The sequence below is a fragment of the Hyposmocoma kahamanoa genome, unplaced genomic scaffold (assembly GCF_003589595.1).
Source record: "Hyposmocoma kahamanoa isolate Upper Pololo Valley unplaced genomic scaffold, ASM358959v1 63, whole genome shotgun sequence".
Classification (NCBI taxonomy): Eukaryota; Metazoa; Arthropoda; class Insecta; order Lepidoptera; family Cosmopterigidae; genus Hyposmocoma; species Hyposmocoma kahamanoa.
This window is the reverse complement of record NW_020653851.1, coordinates 20,872,701-20,892,729: the sequence shown is the minus strand read 5'-3', so window position 1 is coordinate 20,892,729 and position 20,029 is coordinate 20,872,701. Positions and strand designations below refer to the sequence as shown.

The 20,029-nt window shown below is 38.0% G+C and overlaps 1 protein-coding gene across 4 annotated transcripts in view; it reads right to left on the bottom strand.

Annotated features, from left to right (window-relative positions):
* LOC113230332 (protein lin-10-like) overlaps window positions 1–20,029 on the bottom strand; it is a 135,599-nt gene that overhangs the window by 50,944 nt on the left and 64,626 nt on the right. For all 4 annotated transcript variants that reach the window (XM_026464216.1, XM_026464217.1, XM_026464219.1 and 1 more), the window contains exon 2: window positions 7,971–7,999. The gene's annotated coding sequence lies outside the window, so the exon portion shown is untranslated. The remainder of the gene's footprint in view (window positions 1–7,970; window positions 8,000–20,029) is intronic.

The following is a 20,029-nucleotide window of genomic DNA, read 5'->3' as shown; positions in this document are numbered from 1 at the left end:
GATTTGAATATCTCAATCTCTATATTCATCTTTATTTGCTTGCCACGGGGATTTAGAAAGATTTAAAAATGTATTGTTCCCATACACATGACACCCTGCAAGGGGCTACAAATTTACAGAGCTCTACAAGAAATATAAACTAATCAAAACTTATTTTTATATAAATCAAACAAAGTTCAGATATTAATTCGGCAGGTAGGTACTAAATTAGTAATAAATCCGAGTACCAGGCAGAATGGCACTTATTTTTTATAGAATATTCTCTGAATTTTTAATTCGTTGAATACTCGTTGAAAATTTATTGAATATTTTCTCGATTTTAAATGCTTCGGTAAACAGTATCTACCAGTAATCGATGATTCTTTTTGGTTGGAAAGAGAGTACACGTCAAGTTTGACACTTTGGACCGTTCTTATCATAAGCGGCATAGAGCTGGATTTAAATCATAAGTAACAAGCTTTATGTGCTCTCATTGAAATTTGAAAAAAAAAAAATCCATCTCCAAGGGTGGCAAACTAGGGGATGAATCCGATTTCGCGCACGTTCCGGTAACCGATTTCAGTAAAACTTGGCAAATAGACGTAATTTCACGAACGTTTGAGGTCTTTTTTTATAAAAAAGTTATATTTAGGTAAATGAACTTGCTCCTTACCACCTAGTCCTGGAGCAAAGATCTATGATGGAACGAGTTCGCCCATAAAGATAGACCTTTTTCGTACCTTAAAGATACTCGGGTTGTATGTGTTCGGAAACACAGTCGCAGACAGAGAATTCTATTCCGGGCTGTGCGCATAATAAAAGATGACGAAAAGCGCATAGTACGACTGAAGGAAATATCAACCGATGATATGTCCGAAGGTAAAAGGGGACGGGCGAGATGAGCTGATGGAGCTCATGGGCATACAATAGGTATATCCCGTAGAATTAGAATATTTTGCAACCAAGTATGATCACAATTGTTTAACTTTGTCATGGCGAAATTCCATTCCGAATACATGAAACATACGCCTGTAGGAAGATAAATAGCATAGAATGAAAATTGTTTCCCATATTAACATGAGCACATCTGTCCACTTTTACAAAGCCCAACGAGATGCTAACCCCGCCAACTATTTCGCCCTCTTTTGTTTGGCCTGACTCAGCACGTGCGGTTAATTGTAGTTGTTGGAAAGTTCTTCAATTCGAAATAGGTGCCGAGAACGCGCGTTTCAAGGCCGCGCTGTAAAACTGGCTAGCATGCCAGCGGAATGCCATCTCAGAGTGGTTTCGTACAGTTTTTATTACTACCCGGAGGGACGTAGTGCAAAGATATGTAATGTGTACAAATGTGGTTTTATAGTCCTCCGCGTTACGGTCATTTGGGACGGTGTAAGGCTTGTGCTTTGTGGCTCCGATAGGACGCCAGCGTCAGGTCTGTGTAAGTTTCAAATAAAATGTATTTGTGTGGGATTAATTCCCAGATAAGTACTGCCACTTTAATTTCTGCCGCCAAGCGGTAATGTGAGTATTACTGCGTTCTGTTTTGAAGGGTAATGGAGTCATCTCATTTAATGTTAGTAATTTTTGTACTTGTTTTAGTTAAAATTGCCTCTAAAGGTGGCAAATTAGGGGATGAATACATTTTGAGGTAGGTTTTTTAGACATATACTGAGTTGGATCCGTTTCAGCTTATAGGTATATGTAATCGTTAATTTGTTTTGTTATGTTGAGTCTTCATAAGCTGAATAAACGTTTCTTTCTTTTATCGACTCGGAATCGCATTAAGCCGGTCAGAAAAATCTTTATGTCTGTGTATTAAAAGTGAAAATGACATTGTGTGTTTCACATTGGCGATTCGAGTTAAATACTTAAAGGTTTTTCTGACCGGCTCAAGGGCATTACGTAATACGTGTAATACGTGTAAATAAATGTGGTGAGTCCCTAAGGGTGCTGGTGAAAGTACAGCGCACATATGACTTATCAACTTATGTAACAGAGTGACGGGCGCAGTGGCAGTGCCACTCAAATATTTGCGATTTAAAACTCTGAGTGGCACTGCAACTGCTACGGACAGGTGTGTCGCTTACCATCAGGCGCACGACTTGTTCGTCCCGTTACATGACATCATAAATAATTTCAGTACAGAGTATTATTTCATTTTTAATTCGGGACTTAATCACGTATAAAACAAATTTTATTTACCTCAAACTTACATCAAATAATGTGTGAAAATCGTGAAAGTTTAAATCAAAGTATCAAGTACAGAGTACTAAAAATCCGACCTCAAAAGTCATTCATCGCCTAGTTTACCACCCTTAGAGGTGGAGTATTTTCTTCAAGTTTAAATAGGACCACTACCGAGGTACACATTTTCCAACAAAAGAAGAATCATCAAAATCGGTTGACAAATTATCGCGAGTACACAAGTTATCGCGTAACATACATACAGAAAAAAAAGGTCAAAGTGAGAACCTCCTCCTTTTCTGAAGTCGGAAACAAGGTAATAAAAAACGAAAACAGAGGATTGTAAAAAAAATGGTTGCCCTTAGAGACATGGCCACGTTATTTAAGGCCAAATTATATATCTCGGAGGGAGACGTGTTCGCAACAATAACGTGCGAGTATGAAATCACATCTGTCGTGTTTAAGGCTGTCTTTTAACCATTGAGCTCGTTAGTTCTTTGCGACCAAATTACAAGGTTTCTCTTTATAAAGCTCGTAGTTATGCTTTTGATAGCGAGGTTATTTTTATTTACTATTATGTTTTGTGGTAAAAATGTTGAATCAACCTTCTTCAACCTTTTGGGCAATGATACCCTATTTCTAAAGCAATACACGCCGCCCTGGTATTGATTAATAATACCTTATGTATTGTTTGAGATAGATAAGGCCAATCAGGGATACGCTATATAAAGACCATCTTTGCATCCCAAACGCAATTGGGTAATTTTCAGACTAGTTTTCTCTACCTAATTTCGGTGGCAATTTTTATTATTTGAATATTCTAGAATATTTATAATAATATTTATAAATATTATATAATATTTCACGATAATATACTCGAATACCAAAATAATAAAAATTTCTACCGAAATTAGGTAGAGAACACTAAGCTAAAAATTACCCAATTAACATTAAGTGTATAGATAAAACATATATCGATACCTTACTTTCCCAAACACGTATCTTTTAAAGAGTGATTATTCAGGAGACAGCAAAACTTTCTATTTATTTTAAATTTCTTATCAATTTTGATACTTTAGGAATAGCAGCGTGCAACATTTGTATATACAATGCATTTTTTGCATTTCAGTTACTTTATGCTTTAAGATATGAGTTTGAGAGCGCAAGCGACGATACACTTAATTTATATTCCAGTAAAGTTCTAATTTTAAAGCAGTTTACCAAGTTGTCCCTTTCCTTTATTTCTGTGATAGTAATGAAATCTTAAATAGAGAGAAATATAATTTCATATGAACGATTGAAAAATTGTCAGTAGGTTGGGCCGCGCAAAGGGCCTACTATAGCAATTAGAGAGCGGCCCTTGAAATGTTTAATGAATTCTGCGAAAGAATGGCAACCACTTCGTCTGGCAGTAATTAAAACCCCATTTACGAAATAGGCCAGTAAGTCTTTGCTCTTTCAGGCCTTCAGGTGTGACGCTAGGCGAATGGAATTTCATTATTTAAAACGCGCTGAAAGTTGAGTCAGTCAGTACTTTTTTTTAAATGCCCAGTGACGGGACGAACAAGTCGTGCGTCTTTTTTTTTTATACAAAAATAAGTGCGTATTTGACCTCCACATCATCTGATGGAAAGTGACGATGAGCTCGACAATGTAGCATGCACACCTAAATAATGCCTATTCACTCTCGGCTTGAAAAGATCAAAGTTATAGCGTTCGTGGAATACGTGCGCAGGCAGAAAATTCCACTTTCTAGCCGCTCGCTATATAAATGTGAAAGCAAAACGCTTCCTACAAATCCTGGGAATATCCACAACGTAGGGGTGGAACCCCAGCGTACGTCTAGTTCCCCGATTATAAAAAGTGGTAATCGACACGCCTGTTCATAGCTTAGACAACATTCAGAGCTTTTACTGCACCCATCACCATGAGACATAAGTTGACAAGACCCATGTGACTGTAATTTCATCAGTACCCTTATATAAGCGCTGTAATGGCGCGACAACAGTGGCGGGGCAGCCACAATTTTTAGTTCACTAATTGTGACTGTAAAATAAGCGCGCGCATCACAACAGTGGCGCTGTAACTGCGCTTTAAAGTATCACATTAACATTAGTAGTGGCGCGGCTGTAGCGCCACAGTAGCGAAATTACAGTGGATCTTTATAGATTCTTTATACGCTTATGCGTCTAATTTGAAAGCGCCCTTACCTTACAAAATCGCAAGGCAGTAATGCTCGCCTTATAGGCAGCTGGACGAACCTTTCACAAAGCACTCTACTGCTACTAGACTACGCCTTGCCAATACATTCTACACACACCACTTTCTTTAGGCAGTTGTTAAAACAATTGTATAGCAAACAAACATTCCCCGAACGCCATAACTCGGACGTTTTCTAGGCGAGAGTGAATAGGCATTATTTAGGTGCGCATGCTTGCATCGTTGACCTCATCGCCACTTTCCATCAGGTGAGATGGAGGTCACTTATTTCTTTAAAAAAACAGAGTAATTTGTTAGAATTTGTTTTCCCTATTTCACAGAAACGTTATATTTTCTTTTATCAATAATAAAAATATGATCACGGCACGTAGTTACACCGAAGCAAAAAAGTGATCGATCAAAATACGGGCAGTGGTCCCGGCGCTAATTGCGGCTCTGCTCGACTTTTTCATTACGGCGACACAAGAAAAAATTGCATTAAACGCAGATGAGGCCGGTTTTCTTAATTAAGCATTAAATGAGCTGCGAAAAAAATGTTTTCCACAAAGGTAGTAATATCCCAATGACCTTTCAAGCTTATGAATGGGGATGTTAATTTCGCCCCAGTTAGTTAATATAAGTACTCTTTTATAACTTAAAATGTAAATTATGTGAAGTTTTTTACCATTCTTCGTAAATGTGTACCCGTGATTAAGTAATTTGGACTTTACGTAGGCGTTTTAAGACGGAGAGTTGGGTATTAAAATAGTGAATTTGTAAACGCGGCACGTGTTTTAGCCGCCGCGTTTTCAAGCGGTAATATTTAGGTAATAATTCCAGCCCTGAACGTTGACTCTAGCATTGTTCTGCTTCGGGCATTTGAACCGTAAAATAGGATCATTTTCGTTAGTAAGACTTGTTTATTAAGATGCAGAGAGTTACACTGTTGTTTATTTTTGTTAGTTTGTTTTACTTTGTACCTTTGGTAAGCATTGCAAACTCTTTGATATTATATGATTAAGTTTGCTTTTCTTTAGTTACTTCGAAGACGTCTTGTAATAGCTTTTTTAAACAGACTTTAAAAAAAAGGAGGAGGTTCGCAATTCGCCTGTATTCTGCTTTTTTGTGTATGTTAAGCGATTGCTCCAACATTTGTAAATCAATTTCGATGGTTCTTTTTTATTGGAAAGGGGGTACCTCAGTAGTCGTCCAATTCAAATTTTAAAAAAATATTCCACCTCTAAGGGTGGCAAATTAGAGAATGAATCAGTATTACGGGATTCCACCCACTTTCCGTTAAACGATTTCAATAAAACTTGGCAAAATAGATTTAATTCCACACTTTTGAGGTCTGTTCTTTATAAAAACGTTATAATTAAGTATGAACTATTTATTTAACATTAAGAAAATAACAGATTAATATCTAAGCAGCTACAAATACAGAAACAAAAACATAAAAAAATAATAAACATACTTAAATACATATTATTATCACAGTTATTATTATAGAAGTAACAGGCACCATTGGTTCAAATACTTTCTTACATAGGCTCATTGGACATCAAATCGCATTATCAAACAAATCACAATGCGGTGTCGCCGCGAGAATGGAGTTAAGGAGTGTGATGTATGTACGTATTATCTGTTATACCACGTGAATTGGTATTAAACATAATTTTTACGAAAATGTGTCATATTATTTGAAAGATACAGTCCACACAGATTGCGAAGTTTAAGCTGTTTATTTTCGCTTGTCGTTTTAATATCGACTATATGTTCCCAGGTATGATTTCGACATTTAAAGGTCGTAAATGAAAGGTCAATTTCCTCAATGGGGGCCGTATTAGCCTATTCAAACAATCATGTTTTGAAATGCCGTCACAGTGTCTCTCCTGATTAATTGATATAAGTAGCTTACTAGAGTGGATACACACGGAGACTTTTAGCAGTGATTGTATCGCAGGACAAGTTTTTTTCGAAAACTAACTACGCATTTGACCTCCATCTCACCTGATGGAAATGATGGATCATGAACACCTAAATAATGCCTATTCAGTCTCGCCTCAAAAAGGCCCAAGTTATAGCGTTCGGGGAATAAGTGTGCAGGCAATGAATTCCACTCAATCGCTGTTCGCCATATAAATGTGGAAGCGGAACGCTTCAGGAGGACTGCTGGAGGACAGTAGCGACCACGTCAAGGTAAACGTAGTATAGGATGCCCTGAGAAAGATACCCGGCAGCGGCAGGACCGGGAGTGTTTCCGTGCTTGGCTTGGCAGTGGATAAGCTGATATACTATATATCGCACGTTGAAAACAACACTGTCATTCGAATTTTTACAAATTTAAAGTTAATTTCAGAAACTTTGATGGTCAGTTCCTACGCGTTACGTAAAAAAATAAAGTCGGTATTAAACAATAGTGTAGGGGCTCTAAACCATTATGTCACGAAAATGTATGAACTTTTCATTCTGGCAGAAAAATCTTTATCGCAAGAAAGACCTTCGGAGTTGGCAACGTGTTCGGATACGATGTTAAACCAAGTTTAAACAGGAGAATCCTTCTAAGACGCTATGGGACCGTAATTACTTTCTCGGACATGCCTGGATTATGGGCGCTACGATGGAAAATTTATGTTATCTCCTCGTGATAAATTATATTTTTCCACTAACATTTATCTTGCAAGGATTAATAATTACTTTCCGAGGGGAATTTTCGTTTATGGAACGTATATTTTCTCGTCTGAAGTTGTAGCTTTTAAAGGTTACTCTATATTGTATTTACTAAGAAATAGTGGCAAAGAAATAATTACAGAAATGTGGAACGTCTTTCAGCGAGATGTTTATTTCTTTATTATATCCAGTGACGAGACTAACAACTCGTGCACCTGATGGTAAATGATACGTCTATCTATAACAGTTGCAGTACCACCAGAGCTTTAAATCGCAAAGATATGAAGGGAGACATAAAGATAACAGACAATGAGGTCAAGAGCACCTTAGAGTCTATGCACACGACGTATTTTATACGCTCCAACGGTGTGTGTGCACGCCGCACACGCGCTGTAGTCGGGCATTTTGATAAGAGATAGTTTTAATTTGAGTTTTGTTCGTTAATTACAGTTAGTTGTTGAATGAAGCAACTACATGAAATTCTAAGTGCAAACTTCAGTGAAGTATATAGGCTTCTTGTTTGCAACGCGATGTTTGCACGCGTTTGAATCGATTCACTACAGAGCGTATGCGGCGACTATACGCGCAAATGATGCGCGTTTACGACGCCGTAAACACGCGTTCCTGGAACGCGCGTCGTCTTAAAATATGCCGTGTGCATAGGCTCTTAGGTGAGGTTTAGCAAGGGTAGGTCTTCAAACCCGGAACATAGTAATGCGCACATTACAGCGTGCCAGTACTTCTCTGGATGAACTCTATCATGCAGTTGTGGGGGATGACAACATCATTAATTGTGGATGGGTGACATTAGCACAAGATCATTGTTGACAGCACAAAGTACTGGAAGCTTATATCATGACGATCACCCTATAAATTACATAAATTTACATACTTTATTTACAAAATTATGTGCACCAACGAAAAGGCGTTTAACGAACCTTTGCTCAACATTTCTTCTGCCGTGTACCTGTAACAAAAATAAAAACAAATAAATAAATTGTGATCATTCACCAGGTGATATGTATTCATATATACGTACGACACAGAATGATACACATACACGTACTATATGTACGGCACAACCCAGACAAAACACATATATAATAGGAAAAAAAAAACGGAGAATTCTAGGATAGACGAAACATAGATAATTTAGGCCATTAAAGCACGTGTACATTGTTATAAGTTCTTTCTATGTAATAACACAATTTAGGTACATTTGGGTAATTTTCAGGTCAGTTTTTTCTCTACCCTATTTTGGTGGCAATTTTTATTATTGAAATATTCTAGAATATTATCATGAAGTATAATTTAATATTCGAGTGTAGGAACCTGAATTATTATTTAATATTTCAAGATACTTGAAAACTCAAATAATAAAAATTACCACCAAAATTAGGTAGAGAAATCTAACCTGAAAATTACCCATTTATTTCGTACGAAATTTGACTGAATTTGTCAAATTATCGATTCAGACTTTGACGAACATGTATATTGTTCGAAAAATCGTGTAGTATTTAATGTCACATATTTGTAAAGTAAATTGTGACAAAAATGTAGTAAATTTTCAAATCGTAAAACCATGTACTTATTCATTTAATAGTATTAAAGATATCAGCAAAATAAGATACACGGAATACTTTTCGTAGACAGCGTAGTAATGTCATCTTATACGGACGAAGAGAAGGTTAGTATTTTTTTTTATTTTATTAGTTTGCATTTTTTTGCCGATTGTAAATCAGAAGGTGCTGAAATAAATACCCCTTTTACACATTTTTGGCACCCCTGCCAATATGAACTTTGCTCGTAAACAAATATAAAGCAAATTTGTGAAAAGTTTACTGTCGTGCCCTACTTTCACGGAAGGGTAGAGGAAAATCTACAAGCGACACGGTTGCATAACACAGCCAAGAGTTCTTCGTAATTCAGTAGCTAAGAGCTTCTTGTGAAAGAATTCGTCCAGGGACGTGCTGCCACCTTTTTTGCCGCCAAGCAGTAATGTGAGCATTACTCCGTTTTGGTTTTGAAGGGGTAAAATTACACGCTCATGGGACTTGTCAACATAATTATCTGAGCTGCACTGCAACTGTTCTGGACAGGCGTGTCGCTTACCACCGCGCGCATACGACTTGTTCGTCCTTCACTTGGTATCATAGAAAATGTTTAGCATTTCAAATTAAAAGTTTGAGAACAATATGAGGCTAAAAATCGAGAAAATAATTTACAAGACCTCTTCAACACTAATTCACTTAGCATCCAATACCACGCTCCGTCGAATGCACTCTGACGTTCGCCGCAAAGCGAGTGTAGGGCTTTAAAAATTGAGATGCAAATTCTAAGAAGTGCTAGGTGCTGGAGTGGAAACGAGTAGGCGAAAAGGAATTCAGCGCTTTGTGCTTCAAGATTGCGTAACAGGGGCTTTCGTGACGCTTCGTGTAGAAATGCATATAGAGTAAAAAGTGGAACGACTCACACTCACATTCCCTTAAACAGAAATATACGTTTGTAAAATACAATGACGAAAATCTTTGGACTTTAAACTGTTTTGTCGCTGAATGCATTGTCTAGTTTTATCAACAATTTTTCACCGTTTTAGCTAACGCTGCAAAAAACTCCAGCTGCTTTTTCACGTTCCAATTATAGCGATATCAACTTTCAGCGAAATTGTTTCACAACGTTATATAGCTTTCAGCTTTAATCAATGTAATCCGACATCTGTTTCGAATACGATAGGGTATGGGTATTTGTAAATAGGGGAATTAAAAAAGGGATTAACGTCTTTTTTTTTAATAACAAGTTACGGGGCCTGTCCATTACATTTGCAGTGCAGCTCAGAGCTTTAAATCGCAAATATCTAAAGAGCGCGCCCGATGCGCCTGTCCCTCTGAGGCATAAGTTGACAAACCCTAAGTGCATGTAATTTAACCAGCGCTCTTCAAAACCGGAATGCTGTAATACTCATATTACTTCTTGGTGGCAGAAACTGGTAAGGTGGCAAGTAGGTACTTCCAAACACGCATTCTTTCACAAGGAGCTCTAGTTTTGCTTTATAATTTTATATTTGGCAGCGTACATGTTAAAATTAAACCATTTATGTCCTAATTTCTATGTGTCATTGGTGGGTATGGAACTTTCTCAAGGAGAGGATCTAGATCAGATTTCGTCACGCTTGTCCTGGGAAGTACTGCCACTTTATCTATTTCTGTCGCCGAGCAGTAATGTCAGAATTACTTCGTTCCGGTTTTAAAGAATAAGGGTGCTGGTGAACACAAAACTTGTCAACTCATGTCTCTGGGTGACGAGCGCAGTGGTAATGCCCCTTAGGTCTTTGTGATTTAAAGCACTAAGTGGCTCTGCAACTATTATGGACATCCGGTCCCGTCAACCACTCAGTTGAGAAACATCATAATCCCACTGGGCTACCACCGCTCAAATTCCTTCTACAATTAACATTGCAAGAAATAGTTTAAATAACATCTTCATATTTTACACAAGCGCGTAATTAAAATGGAACTTTTGTACAGGAAATCTTAAAGCTGTAACTCAAACAAGAAGTTTTAATTTAACACAGAAAACACGACCGAATCGGGTAGTTTATTTTCATATTGCTTGCTTCGCCGCTCGAGGACACTCGGAACTCTTTGTTCCGGCAAATAGAATAACAAATATAGCGAGTGCTGCTCTTTTATTCCGAGATGTTCAAGATGTTTCGCCGCTGCAAAATGGGCACGACCCGCCAGTTGCTACACCGCTGACTTTACAGAGAGTACTGTTGTGTTTCGTAATAAAATGCAAATTTTAAACAAACCTTGAAAATTTTGACTGCAGCTTTAATAGACCATTAGTAAAGAATATTAGAAGTTTTTTTAACCGACTTCAAAAAAGGAGGAGGTTCTCAATTCGACTGTTTTTTTTGTATGTATGTTACGCGATAACTCCGGTATTTGTGAACCGATTATCATGATTCTTTTTTTGTTGGAAAGAGGGTACCCCATTTCATTTTGAAGAAAATCATACACCTCTCTCTGAGTGTGGCTTCACGCATGAAATTTCATTTCTATAAATAGCGCCTAGATTTTATTATAAGGAGCAATTATTTTAATGGTTGATTTTGCTATTCTCTAATTCAAGGCGTTTTTCTCTCTCAATATACTTTGAGTAGTGAGAACCGATTTTTACTATCTCCTGTGTCAAGTCCTGTGTAGTGGTGAACTAGGGGACATTTCAATAAAACTTGGCAAATAGACGTAATTCCACGTACTTCTGAGGTAGGTTTTTTATTACTCTGTACTGAGACTATTATAAATTCTTATTTATGATACTAAGTGGCGGGTCAAGTAAGTCGTGAGCCTGACGATAATCTTGGGGCCGCACTTGCGACTATAGTCACGAAACAATTCGTGCCGAAGCTTCGTATGTTATGCTCGCAAAAAATTTATCGCAACAATGCCGTGGTCACATTAGCGGCTTCGTAATTTTAAGCGAATTATCGTGTAATAATCCAAGATGGCCGCAATACAATGTCCAGACATATTGCCTAGGTTTTTGTGGCGAACATTCTTTGAAAACCATACATAATTAGCTCAGCTTCAAAGTTGTTTAATAACTCTAAAGCCAATTCGTCGCTCCTCTCTATTATTTAGACAGAGCGTCTTATCAGACCGAGAACAACAGTCGAAATCCGACCACGTAGTACGATGTAACCCTTTGATGTACCGCAACCCAAATGACAACTTCTACCCGCCGCAGCCCGAATATCCGCGAAGATGGCCGATAATGGCTAGTTACACCTGCGTGTATTGTAACATTGTACGACGCTTCGTGACGATAGACAGCTGCAGCTCCAGCATAATCGACACGTCTACCCGTAACTAACCACTATCACGGAGAGTGTGCGATGGAATTGCATGATTTAATTCGGCCTTCCCCTATCCATCATCGGGGGACTAGACGTAGGCTGGGGTTCCACCACTATGTTGTGGATTTTTTTTTATATTATGAAGTGACGGGACGAACAAGTCGTGCGTCTGATGGTAAGCTACGCTCCTGTCCATAACAGTTACAGTGACACTTAGAGCTTTAAATCGTAAAGATATGACGGGCACTGCCTCTGCTCCCGTCACATCATCATCATCATCAATATATAGAATATATATTATATATTTATATTAGAGAACCTGTCCGCCCCAACGGCCATTGGTTCTCCTAGCTATGTGCCCCGCCCACTGCCACTTCAGCTGAGCAATTCATCGAGCTATGTCGGTTACCTTAGTTCTCCTACAGATTTCCTCATTTCTGATTCTATCGCGTAGGGAAATACCGAGCATAGCTCTCACTCCATTGCCCGCTGAGTGACCTTGAGCCTTCTCATGACGTCCATAGTGAGGGACCACGTTTCGGATCCATACGTGATAACTGTCAACACACACTGGTCTAAGACTTTCGTCTTGAGACATTGAGGCAATTTGGACGCGAAGATTTTTTGTAGTTTCCCGAACGCTGCCCAACCTCGTTCACAGCTCGTTGCAGTTGGATAGGATTAGAGCTCTGATCCTGTAATCGGACTGATATAGTGGCGTTATTGTATAAGTACCTTAACACCTCGATATACTATAGAGTCTATTTGACACCTTTGGAGAGACTGCAGCAACCGCCCAGGTCTCGATCGAATCAAAGGCCTTCTCATAGCCCACAAATGCTAAGCAAAGTGGCCGGTTATACTCCTACGACGACGAAGATGACGACGACGACTGGCCTTGCAACCTACAACACGCGCACATTGAGGACTGACGCAAAGCTCACAGAATTGGAAGAAGCTATTAGTAAGCTACGCTGGGATATTATTGGGCTATCTGAAGTCCGAAGAGAAGGGGAGGACTCGATAATCCCTAACTCCGGCAACTTACTATACTACCGGGAGGGCGACACTACACGGTTGTTATGGGGGACTTCAATGCAAAGTTGGGAAAGCGTTGCGGTGATGAACTGAGAGTGGGGCAATTTTGAGTTGGGCAACGGAACGTCAGAGGTCGGATGTTGGTCGATTTCATGGTAAAGGAAATACCTCTATATGATGAACACCTTTTTCAGGAAATTTCCAACTCGAAAATGGACCTGGATGAGGCCGGACGGTAAAGCAAAAAATGAGATTGACTTTATCATGTCGATGAAAAAGCATATATTCAATGATGTCTCTGTGATCAACACCGTTAAAACAGGAAATGATCACCGGTTGGTACGAGACACATTGAATATCAATAACAGGATGGAAAGATCTCAACTGATAAAGTCTACGCTCCAACCAATACCTGCACAACTCCAAAACCCCGAGAGCTTTCAACTCGAAAACAGCATAGATCTGGACGATCTAAACAACATGGTGGTGGATACTGTCCGTACGGTTGAGTCCAACTTTTTCAAAACCCACCGTACCAGAATGAAGGAACTCTCCGACAAAACACTCCAACTCATGGAACAGAGACGTGAAATGAGGCTACAGAACTCAGAGGATGCAATTCACTACAGGCGACTAAATAGGCAGATATCGTAGTCTTTGACTAGCGACATACGCCAATTGAATACAGAGCGTATTAATAAATAAAATAGGAAAAATATTCAACACAAGCGCAGCTATTTTGCACGATTTAACCTTCACTGGGTTCGCGGAGTAGCAAATTAATTTACTTCCATTTTAATTAACATGGACTTCCGCAAAGTAACGCCTAAATCTATGATTACTTAAGTACATGAAAAACCATAAGCCAAATTTCTTTGCGTTTCCAACTGCAATTATAATAAAGAGTTTTATTACTACTTACTACTGAAGAGGGTAGTGAATTAATTATTAATAACAACAAGTAAAAGAGATTAATTTCACAGTTTGCATAACATTTACCAAATCATGAGGTAATTATTAATAATGACCGGTAATTATTAATATTTGTCACATTAATTACACTTACCGTAACATAATAACATACATACAGAAACACTTCATACAATTCACTGACTGACGTTGCTAAACCAAGTCACTCTTGTTTAACATTTTAACGATGAATTGGCAATATTTGAAAAAACTAAATTTTTTAAATATTGTTTTGTGTATATTCTTGTTATCGTATCGATGCGTCATTTATTTTAGGAATATATTGATTGCTAATAGTACTTGCTACCTTGGGTGCGTTATCCGTGGCCGTGTATATATATAGTACAAGTACCTATAGACGAGGGGCACACGGGGGTAAGTGCTGCGTGTACTGTGTTGGGGCACCGGAGTCGCAGTAGCTCTTTTAAATTATTATATTATTTTATTAACTTAAAAATTAAATTGGTTCCGGGTGTACCCCTTTTTTGAGTAGTGTACCTGGGCGAATTTCGTTGTTGTGGTACTCATAGTATAGCGAAATCCTTGATTTGAGACCAGGTAATGGTGTGATTGTCAGCCACATTATTATTATTACACGACCCGATGGGAATTGCGTTATGGATCCGCCATTATTAAGGCGAGGTATTTCAACGCCAGCCTACATTTTAGGAGGTGAGTTGTGGGGGTCTGTAAATTAATATGAATAAAATAAGAACAGGCGGACAAAATTCCGCACAGGGGGTCTACTTTCGTTCTCCTTCTGACGACCGTCCGAAAAAATAACTGTCAAATAAGTAATATTCGATCAAATTAAAAGACAACGTCAAGCATGAAGCTTCACTCGCATCATGCGTCTTTTATTGACAGTTATTTTTTCGGACGGATGTCGGAGGGAGAATGAGAGTAGACTCCCCAGATCCGACGTCGACAAGCACCCGATGGCGACTGACGGGGCAGCGAGCAGCGCGGCGTGTCGTTAAACCGTTGGGCAATTTTCGAATTTTCGGATAAATGTGAATAAAATAACTGTAGAGCTTCAGTTGAAAATCAAAATTTAGCAAGTTCTCTGTAGTACGTTTAAAAAAAATTCCACACAAAAATTATGTACAAAGTTATATATTTTATTCTTAAATAATTAGTCTTAGTCTTTTATTTTAGCCTGTTTTCAGGATTTTATAAGATCGAGTAAAGTACATCCTATCGTGTAACACATTAGCACATTCTTTAGATAATATCCTTAGGTGTACCGTATATTTTGTTGAAGATCGTTCCTTAATAGTAAACACCTAAACCATTTGATCTAGCAAAACTTTTTTCCTCGCCTTAAGTAAGCTATCTGTGACCTATAACAACGTACCGATGTTCCGGAGGACAGAGGGCGTAAAAGCCTTTTTTTTAAATTGGTTTAAAGATGAAGATGGGTCACATTGCACGTTCTTTTAACCTGTCTCCTCAGTTTCGTTATTCGCCAAAAAATGTGCATTTTATGTGAACATTGTAATAAAAATAAACTTTGTAATTTGACTTTTATACCCTGTCTTTTCCATATCGTATATCCTTTAGTACGAATAAAGGTAACTACCAATTTTGATGGATCAAAGTTATTTACTTGGAATTTTATGTTCTATATCGTGATGTAAATAATTCATATTCGTCGAAATTGCAAGTAACCTCCATTAGTACGGAACGATATTCCTTAGAGATCAATGAATAATGGCGTGAAAACCCTTATATATTAATAAGTTTAATACAAATATAGCATGCACTGCAGAGGCCTGGAAGTAAGGGATTGTTACACGAGTACGAGGTACAAAGCCGAGCGCTAGCAAGTCCTTGTATTAGTACAAGTCAAGCGTCCCCATTCCCGCAGAGGCTTGTATAGTGCTTTTCTCAAACAATGTGAGGAAATATTAAAAGATCAAAGCGAGGAAGATACATAATAAAAAAAGTAAAACAACATTAAAAGTAATATTTGATTTACGTTAGGACAATTTGCTAAAAGAATATTTTGTTATTTTTCCAGGCATATATTAGTAGACTATAGTACGTTGCTGAACTTCTGATTATGTGATTCACGTGATTCTCCAGTGCATGAACGTTTCATAAGTTTTTATGTATCTTACTTTGCTCATCAACAAGTTGTCCATGACTAGTAATTACCTCTTGTTTTAAATTAAGCGGAGCATAATCAATTACTAAATATCCGTTATCGCACTTCTCACTAAAACAATTTTTTCGACGAAAATACAAAAAAGACGAAAAAGCAGAAAAGAATACCAAAGCACTTTAATTTATTTTACCGCCTTTTCTTTTTTTTTAAAAAGTCAGTCAGTATATAGGTAGGTATTTTCAATTGTCGAAATCACGAACACTGGACAGTTGGCTGTATGAATTTTTCTTTACCCTGTTCACCTAGTTCATTATTAGCAGATAGATTTAAAAGTTTTAGAGAAGTGGACAGTAATGGATTTTCATACATTGCAGGCCTTGGCCGGGAAGAAGTCGCACGGTCCATAAATGACAAACTTTCCATGTTTGTTTTTTGAAAATAATGCAAACATTTCCGAGCATGTTTGAGATTTCTTTTTTTATAATTTTAATGCAGTGGAGCTCCTTGCGAAAGACTTCGTCCAGGGAAGTACTGCCACCTTACCTATTTCTCCTGCCAAGATGCTGGTGAAATTATAGACACATGGGACTTCTCAACTTATGTCTTGGGCCTCAGACGCAATGGCAGTGCTCCTGAGATTTTTTCGAATTAAGCTCTGAATAGCATGTGACTTGACACCAGGCGAATGACTTGTGCGTCCCGTCACTTACTATCAAATAATGCAAACATTTCCGAGTATGTTTGAGAAAACCGACCTCAAAAGTACGTGGAATTACATATAATTACCAAGTTTTATTGAAATCGGTTACCGGAAAGTGCGCAAACCCTGATTCATCCCCTAGTTCGCCACTATACGGGACTTGACACGGGAGATAATAAAAATCGGTTCTCATTACTCAAAGTATATTGAGAGAGAAAAACGCCTTGAATTGGAGAATAGCAAAATCAACCATTAGAATAATTGCTCCTTATAATAAAATTTAGGCGCTATTTATAAAAATGAATCTTCATGCGTGAACAGCCACCCTTAGAGGTGGAGAAGTAAATGGGATCACTATGGACGTACCCACTTTCCAACAAAACAGAATCATGAAAATCGGTTCACAAATATCGGAGTTATCGCGTAACATACATACAAAAAAAAACATACAATCGAAAGAACCTCCTCCTTTTTTTAAAGTCAGTTAAAAAAATGAATATAATGATCTACTTTGTTATTAATATTGAATCAAAGAAAAATTCCTTCGATACAACTGGACTCGAAACAGCGTCTGTCGCCTCAACGTGGCTACTGGTCTAACCACTGAGCTACTACGCCATGTCCTTCTGGGTCTTCCACAACTTCGTCTTGCATCTGGTGGGATCCACTCCGTGGTGGTCTTTGCCCATAGCTCGCTTGACAGCAGATAATATAGCATAGAAAAAAGTAATAATGTATCTACCAAGAAAAGCAATAGATATTTTAAAATTCAATTAACAAAAACGAAAGATTATTAGGGATTTCACCTCCACTGCTTTACGGTTATCATAATTTCAATCTTTACCCGAACTTCCATTAGGCTATTTATAACACTAATCATGAATTCATGTCTATGATGAATTTTGTTTGTTAGATGTTTCAAATCTCTAGTACGTGATTTGGGACAAAAATAAAAATTACCTGTAATTATTTATTTATACAACTGTGTCAACCCTAATGATTTTTGTATTTGAAGGCAGAGATTGTCAAGTTAGAGTAGTAATTCAGAATCAGCACTAGTTCAGTTTTGGAAATTCTAGGTAAACTGATATAAAATAAAATACAATACGTTTTAAAAACGTAATTATTCATAAATCATACGTATCAATAGGTACTTTGCAAATTTTATACTAATTGACCAAGAGTATTACTTCTAAATAATACAATCACCGTCACTCACCGACATACACAATAATCCAATCACTTACCCATTCAAATTTAAATTACGCGAGCAGGCCGTGGGCAGAGCAAGCATAAATAATAAGCATTGACAAAAAGCGTTCTTTTCCTCTGCCATCGTTGGTTGCCTATCAACGTTGTTATTTTACATACATTCTATTCGAATTAGGCAAGAGTATGGTTAGCTGGTTCGTCAAATCGAAAAAGGGGATCCAGTAATAATGATATGTTGTGTATAAAGTTAGTAATAATAGTTTGCTAAACAATCACAAATTGCTATTCGTAGTACTGATCTCAAACTAGGTTTAAACTGTACTATGAATAGCAAAGCAACGAAATTAACCACGGCGGCACTCGGAACGTCCAAACCAAAACTAATTTAGAGAAGTTCGTTTCCTAGATTAGTCCTACCGGGAATCGAACCGTGACCAACTCATCAAGCGTCCAGATTGCTAACCGCTGGGTCAATAAAGTCGTTTATAACAAGTAGATACTGACTATTAGTCTAATAGACTATCCAATTAAAAATAGTAAAGAACAATGAAAGTCGTGGCAAGTACTGAAATATATTTTAACCCATACATACGCTCAACTGCTAGGCACGGATCTACTCTCATGCAAGGCCTTAGGTCATATCCGCGACGTTGGCCTTCATGTACATTAATGGCAAATCTGAATTCTTTTTACTAGGCAACAACATTTAAATTCCTCTGAATAATACAACCGCGCGGTCGCCGCGTAGACCAAACATAAGCCAGTCTTGCCCGCCCCGGACGCTCATTTAAGTTAAAACGTAAAAGCTAAACAAATAAAGCGTGTTTTGCTATGACAGTTAGACGCACGCGGTCGCGGCGCGGCGGCAACGAGGACTCCGCTCGGCGACCGCCCGATAATATTCATGTCGAATAAACGCGCCCTAAAGCTAACATTGTTTGTCAAATATTTTACTATAGGCAATGCAAATTCAATGTTTTAGTAAACATACCAACATGCTCCAGTGAATGTACGGAACTGCTATCATAAAAATACTGCTGCCGTTAGTTGAAGGGATGCTTCTGTCAACAACTCGAAATCGATAAAATAATGTTTAAAGAAATTAAATTTAATATTACATATAAACTTCACACCTTATTCACCTATGAAAAAATAAAAATAATGACAGATCGGCCTTTTTTTTTCTGATCACGGCAGTATACATAACAAATTTTCTGAAATAACGCTAAAAGTTCCCTCAAAATCTTTGAAAAACAATTTACTTTCGGTTCTACCTTCGACCCGAACTAATTAAAAGGCAAAACGAGTTATGTGGCGCGGAAGCAACAATTATAACATACTGTGATTTCGGCAGGGAAAGCACTGAATGGCATTTCTTTGCTTCATAGTCAGGTTCACAAGTGGGTTTGTGTTTTTATGCAATTGGTTAGTTAATGCACCAAGAATCCTAATATTTAGCTGTTGGGTCTTTTTTATGATACCTAGTGACGGGACGATCAACGACACGCCTGTCCATAACAGTTGCGGTGCCACTTAGAGAAATAAGTTAACAAGTCCCATGTGCTTATAATTTCACCAGCATCCTTCAATACTGAAACGCTTGGCGCCAGATATAGATAAGGGAGCAGTACTTCATTGGCCGAACTTTTTCACAAGGAGCTACAAAAATTCGTCTATAAATAAAAAAACAATCAACGCAAATGTGATTCCGAACTATATTCGGGTTTCACGATCAAAGTCAATAGAAAGAATTCCGAAAGCTAAGAATATAAATCAACGAATGTTGCTAAATGAAGCGGTGCTGCGTGCGGGGGACTGTTTTGGTTACAAGGTCCTAAGCAAGGGCGCAGAATCACGGCATAAGTTTGGAACACGCGACTACGTGTCACGCCCCGCCACCCTATTGATGCTATAAGGGAGAAAGGGCACAAGGGTGGTTAGTAGGCAACTTACATAATCTGTATTCGTGGCAGAAACTCACGATTTAAATAACGCTTAGTGTTGATTAATTATAAAGCTAATATTTGTAATTTGCGGGGTCATGCCAGTGACAAGATGCGGAATTTGGAAACTCACATCACATTAGAAATAACGAATCATGCGGCAGAAA